At 40.0% G+C, this 26,160-nt stretch overlaps 1 protein-coding gene across 6 annotated transcripts in view; it reads left to right on the forward strand.

The window, feature by feature from the left end:
• Positions 1-26,160, forward strand: part of LOC115220245 (cyclin-dependent kinase 17) — an 87,029-nt gene that overhangs the window by 10,308 nt on the left and 50,561 nt on the right. The window lies entirely within an intron of this gene.

Genomic DNA, 26,160 nt, shown 5'->3' on the forward strand with positions numbered 1-26,160 from the left:
AATTGTACTCTTTTTATGTCTCACCATTTATTTTAAACATCGAACACATCAGTTTTTATGAAACCTCATTAAAGTTTATATTTCTAACATTCAACATCCCCCGTTTTATCCTCTAATGTACACTCTCTACCTCAGCAATGTATACCCTGCTAAAGATCATACACCATGTTTCATTAAACCCATTGTATACCACCATGATCATTCTGTCTTTACAATGAAGTATGCTGTCCTAAATTTAAGACTTCAAAACAACGGGATCCTTACTTTAAAGACACTAGGGAGTTCATAGGTGCTGTTGCTAAATAGTTCCTTTATTTTGACCAATCTTCAGTTGATTAGGTAGCTGGAATTGTAGAAAACAAGGATTCCTGAAGATTTCCCTACACACACATTCATGTTACATAAATGAAGGAATTGTTTAAAGAATTTTGCTTTGCAATTACATGGATTTGGGTTCAATCCCAGTGCATGGCACCTTGGGTAAGTCCTCTGTCTTGAGCCAACATGATCTTTGTGAGCAAAATTTGTCAGACAAAAGCAGTGTGGAAACTGATCAGTTTAAATGTTCCTGTTCTTGGATGGAGCAGTTAATCTGTCTCAGTCTAAGACTATATTCTGTTGTGAGCATTCAGGCCTGTCTGAGGATAACTTTGGAGGCCCTTTAAAGGGTCAGGTGTACTGCTGCTTGAGGCATTTTGCTTTATAGATGTAGTCACTATTTGAATATATTCTGCATAATCATCATCATTTGATGTCTGCCTTTGATGCTAGCTTGAGTTGGATGGTCCGAGGGAAACTGACGAGCCAGGGGACTGTGCTGAGCCCCAATGTCCACTTTGGCAACATTTCTGCAACTAGATGCCCTTCCTAACATGAACCACTTTACAGAGTGTTCTGAGTGCTTTTATGGCACCAACACTAGGGAAGCTCTATAAGTAACTTTCAAGACAAGACCCCTCGACTGAGTGGAGGTGCAGTGTTACTGAGGGAGGTGGTTTTGTGTCAGGTGTTGAAAAGGTGAAGCCTGATACAGGAACAGGTGTTTTGCAGGGGAGGGAAAGACATGGCTCCCCAAACTGGGAAGGGATCAAGTATGGTGGTAATGATACGTCAGGGCGCATCAAGTGAGAAGGTGGCGGCTATGAGAGAATAGGAACAGAATATCAGGAAGGGTGGATGGGTAAGTTCAGAAGAGTGTGAAAGGAGAATGACAGATGGTTAGAGATGGGGGATAGAAGTTAATGCATTCAGTAACAGTTATAGCCATTAATAACTTCTATAACTACCAACACTAACTAATGGTAAATTAATATTTAACCATTTACCATTCAGATTATTCTGTCAAATGTAATGCTTATTTGTTCGTATTGGTGTGAATTAATTATGATCATAGCTCTGAGATTTCAGCGATTGTTTACTTTTAGAATAACATTATAGGGTAGATGTTAGAGGTTGGATCTGACCAGTTTGAACTTAAGATGTGAAGAATATTTTCGCTGGATTAAATGCTGAATGGTTAAAAGGAATTGTGTTGCTGTATATCTGTGTGATCTTATTTCTGTTGCATTTTATTTTGTCTTGTTTTTTTTTCTCATTTTGTGAGTAGCCTCTAACTCCCTGACTGACGTGGTCAGTAGAACTGGGCCCTAAACCCTCCCATCATTTACCAGCAAACAGATTCATCCCTCTCTTCTGTTACTACAAGATCCTCTACTCTGAACTGACTAAACAACCCCCACCACTGGGGCCCACTTCTGGCACCTGTCTCTCCTCTCATCACTCCTCAATGTATCTCACCCTCCAAGATCCTGTATAAACACTTTGCTTAACACACATTTCCAGAACAGTACCCCCACCCATTAGTGTAGCGGTGGGGAGGGGAGAAGGAGGTGGTCTGCTGTAGCTAATACTTATTTTTTGTGGGATTGGGGGGGGGGGGCAAATGACAGGGCCACCCCAATCAGCACACACTCTAGCTACGCCAGTGCCCCATCCCCACCCATTTCAGCTTTTTTTTTTCATGTTGCAGATATCAATCTGCACCAGAGGTTCCCAACCATTTTTTGCCTATGGCCCCTTTTAATTCTTACTTCACTGCACACTGGACCCTAATAAACATTTCACATTTAGAACAGTCCCATCATATTTCTATAATTAAATATTATTAGGAATTATATAAAAATTAAAATATTTTGTATATTGTAGAAGTACAGCCAATTTATTGCTCATAAATTTGAACTAAATCTTCTATGGACCCTAAAGGGTCATATTGACTCCCAACTGGGAACCACAGATCTACACTGTCTAAACTGAACATTAACCACATCAGTATCCCCAGGCTGGGAGGATAGTCTGTAAAGATCATTGACATTGCCTCCCTCCTCCTCCCCCTTTTCTAATTTAGCGAAATTATTTATAGTTGGTTATTAATTATTACTCATTAGTACATGATACTTTCTGAGAGTTCAGTCAGGCAAATAATTGGCTGGATTAACATCTGTGGTGCCTAATTTTCCAACCTCCTATCTTTTACTTGTTTCAGTCTTTTGACTGCGGCCATGCTGGGGCACTGCCTTGAAGAATTTTAGTTGAACGAATCAACCGCAATACTTTTTTTTTGTAAAGCCTCTTACTCATTCTATCAGGCTCTTTGCTGAACTGCTATGGGGGACATAAACACACCAACACCGGTTGTCAACCAATGACGGGATACAAACATGCACACACACGGTGGGTTTCTTTCAGTTTCTGTCTACCAAATCCACTCACATGGCTTTGGTCAGATTTACACTTGGTGAGGTCCTGTCCTTGGAAATGCCGTGTTGAAAATTACACAATGAGGTATTGCAAAAGTTGAAAACATCATCATCATCAGCATCATCAATTAACGTCCATGATCCCTGCTTGCATGGGTTGAACATACATCTCTTAATTTCAGGCCCTAAATCATGGCTTGATCAGCTTATGCCTAAATCAAACGGTACCTCTAACCAACAGAACCTCTATGTGGTCAATCAACCTTCTAGAAGTAACAGCTGAATCTCCCTCAGATCATTACCAGCCTTTAACCCTTTTGTTACCATATCTCTGTCGAAATACACTGCTGTTGTTTCAATTAATTATTAAAATAACGAAGGTTTAGTCTAACAGTATTGTCATTATTTTATGCTGGTGTTTGGAATATAAATTAACATGAAATTTCGATGGATGGCTTTAATTTAAAAACAGGAAGTTTGTATGATAGAACCGAAGTCAGTCTCAGGTAGTTTGGCATCAGAGGGGTTGGCCCTTTAGCATTCAGAATGTCAGGTATGATGCTTAGTTATTCACATTGTTTTGAATTAATCGTGCATGATCTTGTACTTTTGAAATTTTAAGGATGTGATTGTTTTATTTTTAGAATGTCATTCATCATCATCATCGTTTAGCGTCTGCTTTCCATGCTGGCATGGGTTGGACGGTTCAACTGGGGTCTGGGAAGCCAGAAGGCTGCACCAGGCCCAGTCTGATCTGGCAATGTTTCTACGGCTGGATGCCCTTCCTAACACCAACCACTCCATGAGTGTAGTGGGTGCTTTTTACGTGCCAGACGATGCTGGCAAATGGCCACGTTCGGATGGTGCTTTTTACGTCATTGTAGGGTAGATTTAACCCTTTCGCTACCAACCCAGCTGAAACCAGCTCTGGCCCTGAGTACAAATGTCTTGTTTTCATAAGTTCTGAATTAAAATCTTCCACCAAACCCTAGTCACAATTTATGTTCCTAGCTTAATGATAACTAAGTTATTTTACTAAAGTCTTTGTAATATTTAAAATAATTGAAAACAACACAGAGCACCTCAAAATAAATACAGTAACGAAAGGGTTAAGAGGCCAGATCTGGCTGGTTTGAGCTTAAAACTGGTAGAATATTTGGGTCAGATATGGGGCCAGTTTGAATGCTACAGGGTTAAAAAAAAGAAGAAAAAAACATAGGATAGTGACATGTTAGATGTGATGTCTAAAAAAAAATCAGAATGGTCATCTGTTAAATGATGGTTTCAGCTTTTGTGAGACCCCCTTGTGCAATTTTTGCTTTTCCGCAAGAGGCCTCCAATTTCAGGGCCTTATCAAATCTAAATCTTATCAGCTTGCTCTAATTGGTGTTGTTTAGCCCCAGGTTAGACCTGAATGTGGAAAGCTCTGACCAAAGGCATTTTCAGCATTGACTAGTCTGTCCTTTATGAGTTATATAGGACTACATTATTTTTCTGTGTCCTTCCTTTTGTTTTTGGGTTTTTTTTGTTAAAGAAAAGTATGATTTGGCTGCTATTTCTAGCAAGTCAACCCTGCAAGGTTTGCTTCTGTTAATGTGCAATTTGTAATGAGTTGATAAGTGTTTTGGCCCAAATAGACAGACAACTTGGCACCTGTGGTCAAATAAGACCTCATGATCTGGAAATCCACAGGTTGTCTCCGTATTAACATTGTAGCAGCAGTAGCTCTATAGTAGTAGTAGTAGTATCAATTGTAGTTGTAAATAATGATTTCTAACCTTGGCACAGGGCCACACATTTACAGAGAAAAGCAGGAATAATATTGAGAGTTCAATAACTAAACACTCACTCACAAACAACTGTAGATCACAGTATCTTGTTGTTGTTGTGAAGACCTGGTCTTGTCTATAGACAACTACATGGCTATTGTTATTGTTCATACATAACATGATGATGATGGTATAGAAGGCCTGTTGTTGATTGAGAAACAAATTGTTAGCCTCTGTAATCTTATATGCTATGTGGAGACCACAGTATTTAGAAATGTTGAAATATGTAGAAGTAAGGTTATAGCCGGCCCAGAATGGTAGGACGTGGGGTCTTCCCAGTGCGATAACAATAATAGACAGAGTGCTTGGTGGGATAGCAACAATAATTATCACAGCATTAGTGGGATAATAATAATTACAAATTTTTTGGTACAAGGCCAGCAATTTTGAGGGTGGAGGCCTAAGTCAATTAGATTGACCCCAGTGTTCAGCTGGTACTTAATTTATCGACCCTGTAAAGATGAAAGGCAAGGCTGACCTCGGCAGAATTTGAATTCAGGCTGTAAAGATGGACGAAATGCCACTAAGCAGTTTGCCTGGTGTGATAACAATTCTGCCAGCTCACCACCTTGATAATAATAATAATAATAAGAGCATTCAGAGTGCAAACCTCTGCCAAGGCAACACCAGTATCCTCTCAATGATTAGCCAGAGATAATTTTTAAAATGAGAATATCTGAAATAAATTCGACTGCACTCGCAAACGAGAATATTAAACATGAACCCGACCACTCTCAAGCATTAAGTAAAAGAACAAGAAAAATAATCCAGAATCCTTGTCCAGTACTGGATCGATCCCAAAATCTAATCAGTTAGTGCTAGTCACGAGGCCAAGCATCCCTGAAAGTTTCATCCAAATCCATCCAGCGGTTCATGAGATATCTTGTACACAGACAGACAACAAATACAACTGAAAAAAACAATACCTCTGCCCTCGCTAGGGTGGAGGTAATACTAGTTGAAGCACTAATAAGGTAACTATAATAATAGTATTAGTGGAATAATATAATAATAATAATAAGAGCATTCAGAGTGCAAACCTCTGCCAAGGCAACACCAGTATCCTCTCAATGATTAGCCAGAGATAATTTTTAAAATGAGAATATCTGAAATAAATTCGACTGCACTCGCAAACGAGAATATTAAACATGAACCCGACCACTCTCAAGCATTAAGTAAAAGAACAAGAAAAATAATCCAGAATCCTTGTCCAGTACTGGATCGATCCCAAAATCTAATCAGTTAGTGCTAGTCACGAGGCCAAGCATCCCTGAAAGTTTCATCCAAATCCATCCAGCGGTTCATGAGATATCTTGTACACAGACAGACAACAAATACAACTGAAAAAAACAATACCTCTGCCCTCGCTAGGGTGGAGGTAATACTAGTTGAAGCACTAATAAGGTAACTATAATAATAGTATTAGTGGAATAATAATAATAATAATAATGGTGTCATATTTTGGCACAAGGCTAGCAAGTTTAGGAGACAGGTAAGTTGATTATATTGACCCCTGTGTTCTATGGTTAATTATTTTATCTGCTTCTCCACCCAAAAAGATGATTGCCAAAGATGACTTTGGTGGAATTTGAACTCAGAATGTAAAGAGACAGAAATGCCACTAAATATCTTGTATAGGTTGCTAACTCTGCCAGCTCACTGCCTTAATAATCATAATAATAATAATTATTATAATTCTATAGGTATGAGGCCTGAAATTGCTTAGGGTAGGGGGCTAGTTGATTGCAATGACCCCAGTGCTAAACTGGTATTTATTTCATCAACCATGAAAGAACAAGTCAACCTTGGCAGAATTTACACTCAGAAAGTAAAGGCAGACAGAATGCTAATGATTCCATCAGCTTGCCACCTTAACAACAATAACAATAATAATAATAATCCTTTCTACTATAGGCGCAAGGCTTGAAATTTTGGGGGAGGGGCCAGTCAATTAGATCAACACCAGTACGCAACTGGTACTTATTTTATCAACCCCGAAAGCTTGAAAGGCAAAGTCGACCTCGGCGGATTTGAAGTTAGGACACTAGTGGGATAACAATAATAGAACATTGGTGGGATAATAATAATTTTTGGAGCTCTAATGGAATAATAATAATAATATATTTCTTTACTGCCCACAAGGGGCTAAACATAGAGGGGACAAACAAGGACAGACAAAGGGATTAAGTCGATTGCATCGACCTCAGTGTGAAACTGGTACTTTATTTATCGACCCCGAAAGGATGAAAGGCAAAGTCAACCTCGGCGGAATTTGAACTCAGAATGTAGCGGCAGATGAAATACTGTTAAGCATTTCGCCCGGCGTGCTAACGACTCTGTCAGCTCACCGCCTTAAATAATAATAAATGGAATAATAATAGTTGGAGCTCTAGTGGGACGACTACAATTACTGTAGTCAGAGCACTAACGAGTAACAATAGAAGAGGACATAGTGGGATGATGATAATAATAATAATGGTTGGAGCGCTAAGTAGAAGAACGGTAATGACTGTTAATGGGATAAGAGTGTCAGAGCTTGAAGTGGGTCAATAATGTTGTTAGCCAAGCAAGGGCAGTGAACTGACAGAATCAGTAACACATTGGGCGAAATGCTTCTTGGTATTTCATCAATCAACCAGTCGTTGAAGAGATCGCAAATGGTAATGAAAGGACTGCATTCAAATTCTGCCCGAGGTCAGCTATGCCTTTCATCCTTTTCAGGGTCAATAAAGTAGGTACCAGTCGAACTCTGGGGGTCGATGTAATCAACGTTGCCCCCCCCCCACCGCCGCCTGAAATTGCAGGCCTTGTGCCAAAATTTGAAATTAATATTATTACCCACATGGGATGTCGGTTAATAGTTGGAGTATTAAGCTCAATTCCTTGAAAGTTTCCATTCTGTTGCAGACAAGAGAAAATATTGACACAGAATATCGACAGAAATTTTGTAATATTGATGGAGAGGATAACCATTTCAGTTGTTGTAATTCAAGCGCTTAGGATATCATCCGGGTATGTGTATTATGGTATTGACTAGGGGTATCAATATAAGCAGTTATTAAAATGTGTGCTTCATATCAAGCATATAACATTTCAGTTTTGATAAGTTCTAATTATTTACAGAAACAGTATCACTCTTCATCATCATCATCATCATCATGTAACATCCGTTTTCCATGCTGGCATGGGTTGGACGGTTTGGCAGCAGCTGACAAGGCCAGGAGCTGCACCAGGTTCCATGGTCTGTTTTGGCTCGGTTTCTGTAGCTGGATGTCCTTCCTAACACCAACCACCTCACATTATGTATACTGGGTGCTTTTTATGTGGCACCAGCACCAGTGCTTTGTTGCTCAAGTGTGAGAATTTTCAACTAACTTCTAAAGCATTCTGTATCAAGGAATAAATGCAAAAATAAAATAGGGACCTGCACTATGTTAATTAAAAAAACAAATCAAACTGGACTAATGAAAAATGTATTTAACATAACTGAGACACTTTCCTCATCAGTTGCCAAACACATATTGTAGTTTCAGTATATATATATATATATATATATATATATATATATATATATATATATAGTTGTGTCTCAGGAGGGTCATTATGCCAGTAATAAATGCATGCATTGGTTCTATTTCACTTCCTTATTTATTTGTCAGTTGATTTAACTAATTAACTAATTGGTTGTGTTTGCCAAAGTGACCCCTTCAATGGCTGATTAACTGATTAGATCAACTGACCAGGAAGTAATAAAGTGAAATAGGACTAGTGTGTATGGTTGATCTAACTGACTGGCTTCCTCCCCGAAAATTTCGGGCCTTGTGCCTAGAGTAGAAAAGGATTATTGGCATAATGATCCATGCAAGATGTTTCAACATACAGGTCCAAATCAAGAATCTTGCAAACCAAATACAAAAACGAAATTATAATTGACGAACCATGTGTGGCAACAAAAGAAGGTTGACCTCAATATCACTGCAAATAGAGGACAATGTTTATTAAATTATACAGGTATGGAGATTCACATGTAGGACTTTAAATTTCTGTGTCAGCAATTTGATGATTCATTGCACAAGGAAGTTTCCACACTTGTCTCATTTTATATATATATATCATTTCATCATTTAACGTCTGCTTTCCATGCTAGCATGGGTTGGATGATTTGACTGAGGTCTGGCAAACCAGACTCCATTCTGATTTGGCAGAGTTTCTACAGCTGGATGCCCTTCCTAACGCCAACCACTTCGAGAGTGTAGTGGGTGCTTTTACGTGCCACCGGCACGAGGGTCAGTTTGGTGGTTGTTTTAGCATGGTTTCTACAGCTGGATGGTCTTGCTAACGCCAACCACTTTACAGAGTGCAGTCTGGGTGCTTTTACATGACACTGGCACAAGGAATATTCAGTTATCCAATCAAGTGAACTACTTGCTCGTTGAATTAGTAAGTGGCTGAGTATCTCACAGACATGCCTACCTCTGACGTAATCCTCAGGCAGAATCAGGCCAGGCCTTTATATTTACACAACCCATCGAATGATCTTCTACAGGGTTTCCATCTACCTCGTTTCATTTCACTCTCAACACTTGGATCAACTTGAGATTATGATGGAAGCTCTTGTTCAAGGGGCCTTGCTGTCTGATCAAATCTGAGACCATGTGATTGCAAAGCTAGCATCTGAACCATTTAGCCCATACTTCATCATCACTATCACAATCATCAACATCTCCATGCTTGCATGGCTCAGGCGGAAGTTTTTGAAGCAGATTTTTCTAGTGCTGGATGCTCTTTCAGTCACCAACCTTTATCTGTTTCCATGCAAAATAATATTTCCCATGCCCAAACAGGTTTTTCATGGCAAACTGAAAATAAAACAGCATCATTTGTATGACAATGATGGTTGTCTACAACCATCACATGTCGTCTAGAGAAGGGTAGTCACTAACACAAACATACATGCACACTTCACAGGCTTCTTCAAGTTTCCCATCTCCAAATCCACTGACAAGGAATTGGTTGGCCTGACTCTGCAGTAAAAACCACCAAAGATGCTGTGCAATGGGACTGAATCCAGAAGTCACATGGCTGAGAATTAGGCCCCTTAATCACACAGCCACACCTGTGCCTCTGTCCGTGTTGGCAGTTTCTTTGTTTCAAACATTTGGCCATGGCCACACTGTAGTGCCACCTTGAAGAACTTTAGTCAACTGGACTACTAAGTCACAGGGATGTAAACACACCAACACTGGTTGTCAAGTGGTGGCTGGCACATACACACACATAATGGGCTTCTTTCAGTTTCCATCTACCAAAGCCATTCACAAGGCTTTAGTTGACCTGAAGCTATAGTAAAAGACAGTTGCCCAAGGTACCTTGCTGTGGGACTGAACCCGGAACCATGTAGTTTGGGAAGCAAACTTTTTACCACACAGCCACGCTTCTGCCTATACAGTATGTGTGTGTGTAGGAAGGGCATCCAGCCATAAAAACCATGCCTAATCAGGCTGGAGTCTGGTGCAGCTTCTCAGCTTACCAGCCCTGGTCAAACTGTCCAACCCATGCCAGCATGGACAACAGACGTTAAACGATGATGATGATATATATATATATATATATATATATATCACGTGATCACGTGACCGACCAGACCATCAGATGTTGTTACACATCGCTGGTCACAATGCGTTCGCATTGTTTTAGCCTTCGAATGACGCCACCCCGCTGGCTAAGCAAGCAGGCCAACAGAAGAAAGAGTGAGAGAAAGAGTGGTGAAAGAGTACAGCAGGGATCACCACGCCCGGTCTGGGTATTGAAACCGCGATCCTGCGACCGCGAGTCCACTGCCCTAACCACTAGGTCATTGCGCCTCCATATATATATATATATATATATGTAATTGCCTTTGACTCAGATATATTTGTCCATGTGCAATAATTAATATTTGAGTTAAACTCATTAAGGAAATAAATTGGTAGTGGGAGTGGTTAATTAGATAAAACTCAACATTGTCTTTGATTGTGCATTATCTCCATTCCTGCAAGTCTGTCCATTTCTCTGATAGTGTCAGTTCAGGTGGAACCTCAAGCCTCATTAAGTTATATTCCTGGACGACAACACCTCAGTGGGAGATTAAAATCTATCAAATTGATATTAGCATCACTATCTTCATCATCCACCACCATCATCATCATCATCATCTGCTGGGCATCATCATCACCCTCATTAATCATTGCCACCCTCACCACCACCACCAATTCGTCACTCCTACCACTACCATCATCATCATCAGCATATTTCAACAATGTCTCTTTAATTTCTCTTTGTTGTTTGATTATTCGGCTGTTTTGATGGCGTTTTAAATACTTTTTGTTTCAATTGCTGTGGCTTCTCTGCAGCTCAGTGACTTTATTCTGGTGATGGTGATGGTAGCGATGACAGAGATGGTGGTGATGACGGTATTAGCTATAGTGCTGGTGATGATGATGGCTAATTATGGCAGGGGTGGTGGTGGTGGTAATGTTTGTAGTGATGTTAATAGAAAATATGATGGGTGTGATGCTGATATGGGTACTGGTCGAGAAAACATTAATATTTGTGGTGGTGGTGGTATGGTGCTTGTAGTATCGATTGCAGTGGTGGTGATGGGGATGGTACTGTGGTGGTTCTAATGTTAATTGTGATGATGCCAACGTTGGTGTTGATTACAGATGAGATGGTGTCTGTAGTGGCTGTGGTGGTGTCGGTGGTGATGCACGTAGTTCATTTCTTAGAATCATTGACCCCTGGTCACAATATTAAAAACCAGATGTTAAATCAATGATTAATGATATGTATTAGACCATGTTTTATGTTACTAGTTCTGATTGTAGTGAGCAGGGATGTGAGAGCATCTGATAGAACGCCTCAAACCGTGATGAGGATGTCTTCAGACCTGTCAGCCTCATATATGGGGGTTTACTAAAGAGAAGGGAGGACTGAACGAAGCTTAATATCTGCTGCAAAATCGATGATTTCAAGAGGAGGATTATGCACTCACTCATTGTTGATGTTCAATTTCTGTTCCAGTAAATTCAGGCTGTGGAAAGGATTGGAATTATGCAGCAGTTTTAGATATCCTATTTGATGTCTTGGTGCATCATCATCATCATCATCATCATCATCAGGTGCAGGAGTGGCTGTGTGGTAAGTAGCTTGTTTACCAACCACATGGTTCCGGGTTCAGTCCCACTGCATGGCACCTTGGGCAAATGTCTTCTACTATAGCCTTGGGCCGACCGAAGCCTTGTGAGTGGATTTGGTAGACAGAAACTGAAAGAAGCCCGTCGTATATATGTGTATATATATATATATATATATATATATGCGTGTTTGTGTGTCTGTGTTTGTCCCCCTAGCATTGCTTGACAACTGATGCTGGTGTGTTTATGTCCCCGTTACTTAGCGGTTGGCAAAAGAGACCAATAGAATAAGTACTAGGCTTACAAAAGAATAAGTCCCGGGGTCGAGTTGCTCAATTAAAGGCGGTGCTCCAGTAAAAGAGTAAAGAGTATACCGTTGTTTCAAATGTTAACTTTTCTGTTTGCATGAATCAGATGAGTTTCATTGAGGCAGATTTTCTGCATCCGGGTGCTCTTCCTGTCACCAAGCTACACCCATTTCCAAGCAAGGAATACTTCCCCCACTCCTTTGAACATGAAACTACACTGTAGCTGGATTAGTTTGGTTTGTTTTTGTTTTGTTTTTTTAATAAATAGAAGATTGCAAACAAGCAGCACTGTTTGTGATGGCGTAGTTTAACACACTGTCAAAACAAATGAAATGTACACATATATAGATACACACACACACACTAGCACTCTGTCAGTTATGACGATGAGGTTTCTAGTTGATCCGATTAACGTGCAAGTGGCTGAGCACCCCACAGACAAGTGTACCTTTAAAGCAGTTCTCAGGGAGATTCAGCAGGACAAAGAATAGGACAAGGCTGGTCCCTTTGAGTTACCGGTACAATTCATTTTTGCCAGCTGAGTGGATTGGAGCAATGTGAAATAAAGAGCCTTGCTCAAGGCCACAAAGCACAGCTGGGAATTGAACTCGCGACCTTATGGTGGTGAGCCGAATACTCTAACCACTAAGCCGCACAGCTTCATACATATATCACCATCATCGTTTAATGTCTGTTTTCCATGCTGGCATGGGTTGGACGGTTGACTGAGTTCTGGAGAGCCAGCAGCTGCACCAGGCCCCAATCTTATTTGACAATATTTCTACAGCTGGCTGCCCTTCCTAACGCCAACCACTCCGAGAGTGTTGTGGGTGCTTTTTACATGCCACCAGCACAGGAGCCAGTCAGATGGCTCTCCTTGTTTTTTTCTGTGTATCTTTCTGTCGAAGAGCGTAGGCTCGAAATGTAAAAGACTTGTTCTATTTCTATTCCTGAGCGCCATACTAATACATTTGTTTGTTTGTACTCCTCCTGCCTTTATCTTTTTTTTATTTTCGTAAACCTTCCTGTTATATATATATATATATATATATATATATATATATACATTCATAAATGAGGGCAAAGGAAAAAATTTCTAATGCCGAAAAATTGGACATATTGTCCATTAACCATATAATTTTTTCACAATACGCACGCTACTCGAAAAAGGTCGACAGAGATTTCTAAAAAATTCCATTATTACCGTATCGGACCAATTTCAGAGTTAGCTACTAAGAGCCCTCTCTTCGTCAGTGATACATGTGGCAAAAGAAATAAATGAGATACTTACTCATACCCATGGAAGAAGCAAACACTAAGTCATGGGCACAACTAAGTATCCCAAATACATCCAAAATAGAAATACTCCAGCCCATTCGAGGCACGTGCGATTTGAACTGAGGCTCTCACAGAGTGAGATAGTTCGGAAGTGAACGCTTCTGGCCATTGATAAAGTTTTTTTTGAGAAGATATTTTTTTTCGAAAAAAATTTTATCCTCACATTAGATATATATATATATATATATATGTGTGCATGTACACACACATGTGGGGGCTTCTTTCTGTTTTTGTCCCTCAAATATCCACTCGCAAGGCTTTGGTTAGTCCAAAGCAATAAGAGAAAGACAGTTGCTCAAGGTACCATGCAGCAGGAATGAATCCAAAATTATGTTGTTAGGAAGCAAACTCCTTAACTACATACCTATTTCTGCACATCATATGGGGTTAGTCCACATTACACTGAAAGGATCATAGGGCTGGTTTCTCTCGGTTATATATTCTTCCCTGGACAGGACACCGGTCAGTTGCAGGATTACTCTTTATTACCAGCTGAGTGGACTTGAGCAACGTGAAATAAAGTGTTTTGCTCAAGAACACAATGCATTGCCCAGTTCAGGAATTGAACCACTATCTTATGATCACAAGTCCAACACAGTGCCTCCACAACATATATATATATATATATATATATATAGGTTAGTTGAGTTAGGGGGTAAAATAACCGTCTAAGGGATAGAAGTATCCTTTATTCTACGGTATGGGTATATTACCTATGTTTAACCATGGGCATACATATGCAGGCATATAATGCTCATAAGTTATAGGTGAAGACAAGGGTAAACATGGGTTTATCAAGAATCAAAATTTAAAGAAGACAGAAAATGGAGAAATATCGATGAACAACAATTTACTTACATCAATTATTATTATTATAAATAATGATTGATGTAAGTCAACTGTTGTTCATCTGTACTTCTCCATTTTCTATTTCCTTTATATACATACATATATATATATATATATACACATATATATTACATGCACATACATGTTTATAATGAATTACTTGGACACAATACCCATTGTCCTGCTGATCTTGTATTGACTGGGCAGATGGTCATCCGGTGAGTTTTTGTTCAGTTTTCATCAGAGTCCATTGTTATTGTCTGTTCTTGGACCATTGTTTCTCAACATGTAACAGTTGGTATTGTTCTCGCATGCACACGTGTGTTGCAGTGTCTGTTGTACATCGCCATCTAATTTCTAAATGCTGCAACACCAGATGTCTGCAACATTCCCATGTGGAAACCTGTTCTCCGCTCTGGTTGCATTTCATAGAATTTGCAATTTAAAAAGATCAATGTGCTTTTTGGTCTGTAACAACTTATAGCATAGACCCGTATTAAGCACTTTGCCTTTTATAAGCCAACAAGAGGACTTCTACACTACAATAGGAGTAGAGGCCATGGGTGGAGAACACTTCGCCTGTGGACAATATTTTGTATACATTCTAATATGTCTTGAAAAAAATCTTACTTAAAATTCAATTTAGAGCTTAATGTTTTTTTTTCTTTTTCTTTTCTTTTTGTTTTGTTACCTGTGTGTCTGAGGCCTCCTTTAGGATTATGGTACTTCTTGTTTTAAAGTGAGATAAATTAAGACTTTCCATCAAAATTTCATGTTAATCCATGCCTCATGCAATGATTAATTACGACAGTTATTTTATTGAATTCTCCGTTATTTTCAAAATTAATTGAAACAAAGGCGGTATGTTTCATTAGGAATATGGTAACCAGAAGAGTTAAAACCAAAATGGTAATTTACAGGATATTTCTATGAATTTGTAAAACTGGTCGATACATTATTTTTCTCAATACAGAAGTCAACACACTTTCTTCATTGACATTTTTTATGCCAGCTCTTCTTTCTAAACAAAGTGCTTTATCTGTTTTATTCCATTGGTCTTAGCATGTCTCTTTTACTTGTTTCAGTCATTTGACTGCAGCCATGCTGGAGCACCGCCTTTAGTCGAGCAAATCGACCCTGGGACTTATTCTTTGTAAGCCCAGTACTTATTCCATCGGTCTCTTTAGCCGAACCACTAAGTGACGGGGACATAAACACACCAGCATCGGTTGTCAAGCAATGTTAGAGGGACAAACACAGACACACAAACACACACACACACATACATATATATACATATATACGACGGGCTTCTTTCAGTTTCCGTCTACCAAATCCACTCACAAGGCTTTGGTCGGCCTGAGGCTATAGTAGAAGACACCCGCCCAAGGTGCCACGCAGTGGGACTGAACCTGGAACCATGTGGTTGGTTAGCAAGCTACTTACCACACAGCCACTCCTGCGCCTCCTGTCTAACTGCTGAAGCAGCAGCAACCTCTGTGAGTGGGGGGGGGCATAAACAAACATCACTGCCACTCCTAACCGGTGTCACACACACACACGATGGGCTTCCATGCAGTTTCTGTCTGCCAACTTTCACTCACAAGGTAATATTGGTGAACCTGAGGTTGAGATGATGCCCAAAGTGTCACACACTGAGATTGAACCTGAAACTACGTAGTTACTAAGCAGAGGTATCGACCACTTGTACACATCGATGTTCAGTATATTAGCCATGACCATTTGGTGCAAAGCAATTCAGAGTTTAATAATTCTAAATGTTAATTAAAGACTCCAAGACATTCTTGTTTCAAAAGGTCAGAATTTTCTCAAGTGAAAAAATATTTTATATATATTGATAAGAAATGTGAAGGGTCAACAACTTTAAACTAAAGTGAAATAAAGAAGAAAAATACATAAATCTTTAATGTTTCAACAAGTGACTTGGTGGTGCTTTACTGTTAAATGAACCAAAGATAAATCAGTTCCTTGACAGACTGTGAGTGCATCTTAACATTTCTAAAAGATCTAAAATTTATTTCAACAGTTTGGTCTACGGACACATATGAAATTCAATTTCCTGTCTGAATCTATAACAATACTAGCAATGGACTTGAACTCCTGTCATGTATGTTAGCCGTTCGGTATCTTTATCCATTCAGTTGTGTCAGTGGTTCTTAACCAGGGTCCACTTAGGATTTTGCTGGTAAAATTTATCTGCAATAAATAAGTTATACTTCTATGATGCACAAAATATTTTTAACAATATTTTTCTTATACAATTCCTTAGAATTTTTTAATAATAAAAATATGATTTTTAAAACCTTGACTGACTAGAAAGGTCCAGCTGAATAAAATAAAACTCAAAGGATTCCATAGGTAAGAAAAAACGGTTGAGAAACACTGAGCTGTGACAAAAGATATCACTTTTAAATCCAGATAATCTTGTAGACAGATACTGGAGAGTATTTCAGTTTGATCCATCGTTTACCATTGACAGTAATTCTTGTAGAATTTACCTGTATTTACCTGTACCTTCTTCTAGCTCAGAACTAGTTCTAGGATTAGTAAACTTCTAATAATGTGATTTTAAAATGGTTGTTAATTGGCATGAAGAAGAACCAGATGCTATGAAAGCTACACTTTCCTTTGGTTTGTTTTGGTTGCCATGGCCATACTGCAGCACAGCCCTCTGTGTTTATGTAATTAGTTTACATCAACTCTAGTATTTATGGAATTTCATTTCACTGGCTTGTATCTTGACAAGTTGCCATTCCACTGAGATCCACTCTCTTTTACTCCTTTCTTTTCCTGTAGGATCCTCTCTCCTCCACTCCCTTACATTCCTACACACTCCTTACTGTGTGCTACCAAGAATGGCATATAACCTGTTATAAGCTCCTATGTCTTTACAAACCTTACCTGTTGGCTACTTACACACGGTCACCATACTTAAACATTTCGTGTTTTAATTACAAATTAGGCCTGAGTCTCTATGTTCTGGTCAAACTAAGTAATTCCCATTTATTTATTCACTCACTATAGTTAGACCACAACAGTTCTATAAAAGGACTGTGACACGTACATAGCTTGTCTATAACGGGACTGTAGTATGTCTATAGGCTTCTTCTAACAGCTATATAGTAAGACTCTGCCTTTTAGTATAAGAGATGCGTAACCATTCAACAAGCAAGGCTTAGCAGATCTGATAAGAATGAAGTCACTGCATCTAATAAGGATGTTTATCATAATTTAGACATTTGTTGAGCTCTGATGCAAGTGGATACAGGTTCATTTCTAGTTGACAGCTAAGTTATTTTTAGACTTTTATCTTTTACTTGTTTCATTCATTGGACTGTGGTCATGCTGGGGCAACACCTTGAAGAATTTTTAGTTGAATGAATTAACCCCAGGACTTCATTTTTCTTTTTCTTAAGCCTCATGATTGTTCTATCACTTTTGCCAAACTACTAAGTTACTGCAAATGTAAACACACCAACACTGGTTGTGAAGCAGTGGGGACACACACACGTGTATATGAGAGAGAGAGAGAGAGAGCGAAATATATAAATAACCTTACCTCCTGCTTTTTCTATATATATATATATATATATATATATATATATCATCATTATTTAACGTCCGTTTTCCATGCTAGCATAGGTTGGACGGTTCAACCGGAATCTGGTAAGCCATGAAGGCTGCACCACACGACAGACTTCTTTCAGTTTCTGTCTACTAAATCCACTCACAAGTCCTTGGTCTGCCCAAGGCTATAGGGTTCAGTCCCACTGCAAGCCCAAAGTGTCACACAATGGATTGAACCCAGAACAGAGCTACACCCATGCAAAAGAACTAATATAGTCTTTTCTTATATAGGCACAAGGCCCGAAATTTTTGGGGAGGGGGCCAGTCGATTAGATCGGCCCCAGTACACAACTGGTACTTAATTTATCAACCCCAAAAGGATGAAAGGCAAAGTTGACCTTGGCGGAATTTGAACTCAGAATGTAAAGACAGATGAAATACTGCTAAGCATTTCGCCTGGCATGCTAATGATACTGCCAGCTCAGTGCCTTAAAAAGGATCTAATATATTATTAAATATTCTGTTGAATGTTGAATGCTTAATTTATAGTCTTGGCATCCATTAAGTTTGAGACGTTCTTTTAACTTTCATCAATATTTTTTTTGAAATGGTTCTTTGTTGAGGTCATCAGGTGGTGGCAACTATTGTGCTTCCTTTGGCATTGGAGAGACCAAAGTTAACCAAGATATCTGAACCCTAGCAGTCAACAATGCAGTGGAACCCTCTAGAATGGACTGTTCAATAAATATGAAATACTTTCAATAGTACACATCATTGTCAGACACCATCAAAGACTATCTTTGGATTCACTTCTGTTACCTTCTTAACAATAACATCAGTTAATTAACCCACCACCATCACTCGGCCTTCCTTTGCCTTCAGTTAGGTCTTGTTGAATGCAAACAATTCTTGCTAAATACTGGAATAAACATTGAGTAATAAGTGCTTAGAGCACACAGGAAATAAGATTTTCTCAAACACCCAGGAGGATCCATAGAGGTAACAGATAGCTTCTATGACCTCAATGATCTAACTTGCAGTGGAGGAGGATGTTCTGAAATGATAGTTACTAGGGAAACCTTCTGTTTACGACATAAGATTCTCTCTCTGAGTGAAAACAGATTGTGTGATGCTTGTGTATGAACTGCAATGCTGCATGGGCTCTGAATATCGAAGACATGCAAACACTAGAAAGAAATGGAACAAGCATATGTTGAGAGAAAAACTGGGCATAAGAGGTAAAATGTAATGTGCCAAAGAGAATAAAGCATTGGTATGGGCAAATGATGTGTATAGCTGAGGGCAGCTGTATAAAGAAGTGTCAATCACTAATAGTGCAGAATGAAACCTGTGGAAGAGTAAGGCTAAGTAGTGAGGACTGATCTCGGGATGCTGAGCTGCACAAACGAGATGACTAAAGATCAGAAGGGTTATTAATTTACTGTGCTTGAGAAGGCCCACTCTTCAAGATAAAACTGTGGTTCTTGAAGCACACGTTTGCACACAATTAGGCTCCCTGCCCTTGTCAAAATCTTCCTCATCTCCCTATCCTTTGTCCCTCTATATCACTCTTCCAATTACTGCATTGTTCTGCTTAAATGAGAGTGGAACCAGTTATCTTCCTTTCTCTCCTCCTGGAACCACATCTCATTCTTAACATCATCCTCCTTCTCCACCATTTATATTCCTCTGCTGCCAGTCTTCTTCTTCTTTGGACCATTTCCTATTCACTTCCTTTACACCATCTTTTATCTCCCATCAGTCATCCTCCACTTATGTTTTCCACTCGCTGCATCCACCCTTATGAACTGCTGACCATCTCCATCCTTAACCCTATCTATGTCTCACTCTCCCCTATATTCTTGGAACCGTTACCTCACTCTCTCACATCATCTCCTTATCATTTCTCTCTGTTCTACAGTATTTTGATGCTCATCGCTCTGTACTGCCAGTCATCACTTCCTCTCTCCTGAGCTACTTCTATTAACAACCTTCCCTCATTCTTATCACCTTCCCCTGCTCCTCCCCCACTACTTACCAATGACCATTCTTCACCTCTTGTTTACCATCCATTACATTAGTCCTTTCTCTTTAACCATCTCTCTCAACCTGCACCCACCCTTCTTGATCTTATGTCCCCACTTTTCACATTTTTCTACACCCCACCATCTTTACTTCTTTTTCCAGCTCCAACTTGATCACTCCCCCACCCCATTTTATATAATGCAGAATTACTGTGTACCTCCTCCCCCTCCTCTACAACAACAAACCTGTTCCTGTCTCCTTCCCAACTCCAGCATAAAACCTCTTCAGTTTTCACTATCCTCTCACTCAGTTGACGTGGGTCTTTTGTCTTGTTAGTTACCTGGCAACCTCACTAATGCTGGTGCCAAAGGAAAACAAAAACAAGGATCCAGTACAATCTGTAAAATGACTAGTGTGAGGAAGGGTAACCCACTATAGAAACCATGCCAAAATTTTAGTTTGTTGAGCATCCATAGAAAGTGGATATGAAACGATGATGGTGATAATGCTAGAGTGTAAAGATTACATGTAAGAGGGGACAGCTGACCAATAATATATTTGTGGGCACATTACATCAAAATCAAATTACATTTAAATGGAAATTGTAGTTGGGATCCCCATGCTGGTGGCACATAAAAAGCACCACCTGAACATGGCTGATGCCAGTGCCGCCTTGACTAGCTTCCATGCAGGTGACACGTAAAAAGCACCATCCAATCGTGGTTGATGCCAGCCCCCTTCTGGCTCCTGTGCCGGTGACATGTAAAAAAGCACCCACTACACTCTTGGAGTGGTTGACGTTAGGAAGGGCATCCAGCTGTAGAAACACTGTCAGATCAGATTGGAGCCTGGTGCAGCCTCCTGGCTTCCCAGACCCCAGTCAAACCGTCCAACCCATGTCAGCATGGAAAGCAGATGTTGAACGATGATGATGATAATTATGGCCAAATGATTAAGAAGTTTGCCTTTGCAACCACAAGGTCTTGGGTTCAATACCACTGCATGGCATCCTGGGTAAATGTTACTTTTCATAACCTCAGGTTGATCTGTACCCTGTGGGTAAAATCAGGCTGACAGAAAGTATATAGAAGGTCATTGAGTGGATTGTACCTGTGGTTTTATAATGGCACTGCCTTGTCACACGGAGTCTGAGAATTGCATTAAGAGTATGCAGGAGTGGCTGTGTGGTAAGTAGCTTGCTTACCAACCACATGGTTCTGGGTTCATTCCCACTGCGTGGCACTTTGGGCAAGTGTCTTCTACTATAGCCTCAGGCCGACCAAAGCCTTGTGAGTGGATTTGGTAGATGAAAACTGAAATATATATATGTGTGTGTGTGTTTATGTGTATGTTTACGTCCCTGTAACTTAGCGGTTCAGCAAAAGGGACCAATAAAATAAGTACTAGGCTTACAAAGAATAAGTCCTGGGGTCGATTTGCTCGACTAAAGGCAGTGCTCTTGCATGGCCACAGTCAAATGACTGAAACACGTAAAAGAGTAAAAGAGATATCTGTAGAATACTTGGCCACTTACACGTTAGATCAGAAGCATGTAGGTTAGGATATTCAACTCAGTCGTATGGTCAGGGGTTCAATTCTGTGCAGTGTGCTGTAGTCTTGAGCAAGACATTTTATTTCACATTACTCCAGTCGACTCACCTGGCAGAAATGAACTGTACCTGTAATTTAAGAAGGGCCAGCCTTGTCACATTATGTGTCGCGCTGATTTTCCCTGAGAACTGCATTAAGAGCACATGTCTGTGGAGCACTCAGCCACCTGCATGTTAATTTCACGAGCAGACTGTTCCGTTGACCAAAATCAACTGGAACTCTCATTGTCGTAACCGATGGAGTGTTGTTTATTTAATTCCGGTGCGGATAATATGGTTGATCGAACAAGGGAAACCTCATCGTGGAACAACAGTTCCACCAACACCATTTGGATTCTTTTAAATTTACAACAGCATCATCTCCACTGCCACCACACAACCATCGTCCCTACTAACTCTATTGATACTCCATATCATCATCATCATCATCACTGTTATCATCTCTATTAACACTGCACAGTAACTCCTATCTCCTCCACCACCACCTCTGCTACTTATGTTTTCTGTGCTGCACACTGACCTAACCTACTTTAGTTTGGCCTCTGTGAGGTGGTTTCAAAGTGATCATCACCACCACCACCACCATCATCGCCGTCACCACCACCACCACCATCATCGCCGTCACCACCACCACCACCATCATCGCCGTCACCACCACCACCACCATCATCGCCGTCACCACCACCGCCACCATCATCGCCGTCACCACCACCACCACCATCATCGCCGTCACCACCACCACCACCATCATCGCCATCACCACCATCACTGTCATCATTGCCGCCACCGCCCACCACCATCACCACCATCTTTCCTCGCTGACATAATGTACAAGAAGGTTACTAAATAATATCCCCTGTCATCTCACGTGCAAGACCCCCCAGGGTCAACAGGTCTGACTTTTTCTGAACTTCCAGCTTCTCTTTTCCTTTTGTCTTAATCTTAAATATTTCTATTAACATCAAACAATTCTACTCAACATTCTCTCTCTCTCTCTCTCCCTCTCTCTCTCTCCCCCTCTCTCATTCTCCCTATCCCTTTCTCTCTCTCTCTCTCTCTCTGTTTGAAAACCTAAACTTAATCAAATACAATTTGCTACTGGCCTGTTTAGTGTGTGTGTGTGTGTGTGTGTGTTTGGCTTTTAACCTATCATTAAAGAACCCAGATCAATAATTGGTACTTGTTGCACTGAATGAAATGATAACGTTGCTGCTCTCCTATGTTTTGGTTGAAGCAGGTGGAAAGAAGGTAAGCTTAATCCTGTATAATGTCAGAACTGATCTGCCTACCTGTGTAGGCAGTTCTGTATACAGGTGAACATGATCAAAAACATAAGATATTGAACAGTTCGACTGATTTGTGCCAAGAGATTATCACAGTTTACTGACGGATATTGTGGGTTGGATGTTCTTTGAGATCATCATTATTGATGTTTAATATCCACTTTTCTATGCTCGCTTGTGTTCAGAAAACTGCTGTTGACTGCCGTAAAAGGAGAGCTGCTCTATTAGATCTCATGTTCTCACCATTTACAATGACCTTTTGTGGCATCTCTTGAACCTTCTTGGATTGAAAAAAAGCAACATGTTCAGTCCCAGATCAGTTTTGATTGGTCAGATCTAAGTTCAGATGTTCCACCCATAGCCATCACATATATTCTTCAGATGTAGTATATCTTGGACTACATTATCCAGTGTATCCTTTCTAATTTAAGATTAGAATGTAATTTGAAAGAAGTTTTGGCTGCTATTTTTAGCATGTTGAGAGACCACATAAAGCTTCCGCATCAGCTCGCATTGTAATAATAGTTGTTTAACCCCCTGCTCATTCCTGATCTAGCACTCATATAATCAGCCATTCCAACTCTGACCATCACAGCTTCTTAGTAAATCAAGAAATACATTATCCAATTTGTCCTTTTAAATGTTAAGGTATGGTTCAAAAAAATGTGCCTGCTATTTCTAGCACATCAGACAACCTTAGTAGAAACTCCTTCATGTTACACTGATAATTATTAAGAAGTTAAAATGTTCAACTGGAACCAAGACATTTGTCACAGAATCAGTGTGATAACAGTTTACCTTCTCACTATACCATAGTCCCAGTTCCATACCAGTGTGTCTCTACACCAGACACGGGAAATTTTATTCGAGAGGTGGGTCACGTGAGACATGGCTCATCCTCAGGCAGGCTGCATTACTAAAAAGAAACTCATGGTAATTTTTGTTTTTTATGGTGTGCCATCCAAAATGTCCCACTGGCACAGTTTGCTCATGGCTGAATTACACCATACCGCTGTTTCTGTGTTGCAGCACCTACCGGTGCTCCATTCCACCCCAGTCACATGGTTCTGGGTTCAATCCCTCTGTGTGGCATCTTGGACAAGTGTCTTCTATTATGGCCTCAGGCCAACCGAAGCTGTAGGAATAGATTTGATAGATGGAAACTGAAAGAAGTCTGTCGTGTGTGGTGGGGTGGTTGTCCACCCACCACTGCTTGACAACTGGTGTTGGTGTGTTTATGTCCCTTGTAACTTAGTGGTTTGGCAAAGGAGATGGATGGAATAAGTACCACACTTTGAAAAAAATAGATAAATAGGGAGTCGACTCATTCAACTAAGAATTCTTCAAGATGGTGCCCCAGCATGGCCACAGTGTAATGACTAAAACAAGTAAAAGATAAAAAAAGATTCATTTATTCAGAAAATAGAAAGGAATCCCTAATAAGATTTACAGAGGTATGAAGGGAAACTTATGAGTAGGAGAGCCACAACAAAACTTTTTACATGGCCCTGGATGACATAATTAGTGGTAATTACTGTGTGCTTGAAGTTGTTGTTTAACCATAGGTCAGTCTTCATACAGAAGGCAGTGAGCTGGCAGAAATGTTAGCACGCTGGGTGAAATGCTTTGCGGTATTTCATCTGTCTTTAGGAATAGGTATTTCGTCTGTCTTTACGTTCCGAGTTCAAATTCCACCGAGGTCAACTTTGCCTTTCATCCTTTCGGGGTCGATAAATTAAGTACTAGTTACGCACTGGGGTCGTTGTAATCGACTTAATTCCTTTGTCTGTCCTTGTTTGTCCCCTCTATATTTAGCTCCTTGTGGGCAATGAAGAAATAAGAAGGTGCGTAATCAATTAGAACTACATGATCTAGTGTGGTCTTCCTCTTTATTCAAGATGGTATGAATTGATGCCGATTTGGCTGCTGCTTCTTGTTGCTTGAATGACTGCATAAAGGCTCCCCTGTTGACTTGTTTAAGCAGTTGCATTAATCTTTCTACAAAATATGAGGCATGTGTAATGGAGTGGGTGGGGTAGTGTAGGAGGGTGGCTGTAGAGGAAATGGTGAGGTGGGTGTTAGATGTGTGATGGTGTACGGTAGTAGAAGATGAAGAGAGGATGTAACGGCCTGATTGAGGCTGGTATGAGAAGTGTGATGTGGGGCAGATGGAGGTAAACTGCAACAAAGATGGAAGCAATGCAAGAGAAATGAGTCAAATATATTTGATGTTGATGATAAACTTGTAAGAAAGGTCAAGTGCAAGAGAGTTGAGATAATGCGATTAGGAGGGAGAGAAAGAGAGAGAGAGAGAGAGAGAGAGAGACACATGTTGATATGGACATGTCATATGACTTGATATGCTTCTGTCTAATACATACACACACACACACATGGACATGTGTGGGGTGGGTATGGAGATTGTTGTAATTTTCTGATTGCTTAGCTTAAATCTCTCTGAAGTCCCTTACACAATTCTACAATTAAGATGGTCCCATTTCCAAACAATTTGTGTTGGAGAGAAATCTCTGTAGCAGAGAATCCATTACTAATGAACGTTCTTAATTACATACAAAAGCAACAACAGCAAAACATTATCAGAAGGAAGAACTCAATACAGGAAGGGTTAGAATTTATTGAAAACCAAACAATAGAAAAACTGATAGTCTCTTCAAAGCTTCACCGAGTCTGCTTTTCGCAAACTGCAACAATGGATTTAGGAATTTTTGTCTGAATATGTGAGGGGTTTAAGAAGATGGAGCAAAAGAAGCTGAAAGATGAAGTATAATGATGGAGGAAAGAAAAGTAAAATGATTCTTCTTCTTCTTTCTAAATCCCTTACATCTAAGCCCCTTACATTCATTTTGGTAACGAGTCCCAATTCCGTCTTGAACCCTTTTATTACTGACCTATCTCAGGCCAAACCCTGGTCCTACGACACAAATGTCCTGTTTTAAAACGATCCAAATTAAAACCTTCCCGCTAATTTTCCTGTTAATTTCTGGTTGAAACTCTTGCTTAGTTTATGAGAGTCATTTCATCGTTCTGTTTATCTTTTACTTGTTTCAGTCATGAGACTGTCGCCATGCTGGAGCAATGCCCTGAAGAATTTTTAGGTGAATGAATCAACCCCACCAGGACTTATTTTTCGTTTTTTAAGCCTGGTACTTACTCTATTGGTCTTTTTTGCCAAACTGCTAAGTCACAGGGACGTAAACACACCAACACCAGTTGTCAAGTGGTGGTGGAGGACAAACACACACACACACACACATATGCATTTACATTGGGCTTCTTTCAGTTTCCATCCACACAGAAAGCTCTGGTTGGCCTGAAGCTACACAAGAAGGCATTTGCCCAAGGTGCCATGCAGTGGAACTGAACCCAGAACCATGTGGT

The sequence above is a fragment of the Octopus sinensis genome, linkage group LG16 (genome assembly GCF_006345805.1).
Source record: "Octopus sinensis linkage group LG16, ASM634580v1, whole genome shotgun sequence".
In the NCBI taxonomy this organism is placed as follows: Eukaryota; Metazoa; Mollusca; class Cephalopoda; order Octopoda; family Octopodidae; genus Octopus; species Octopus sinensis.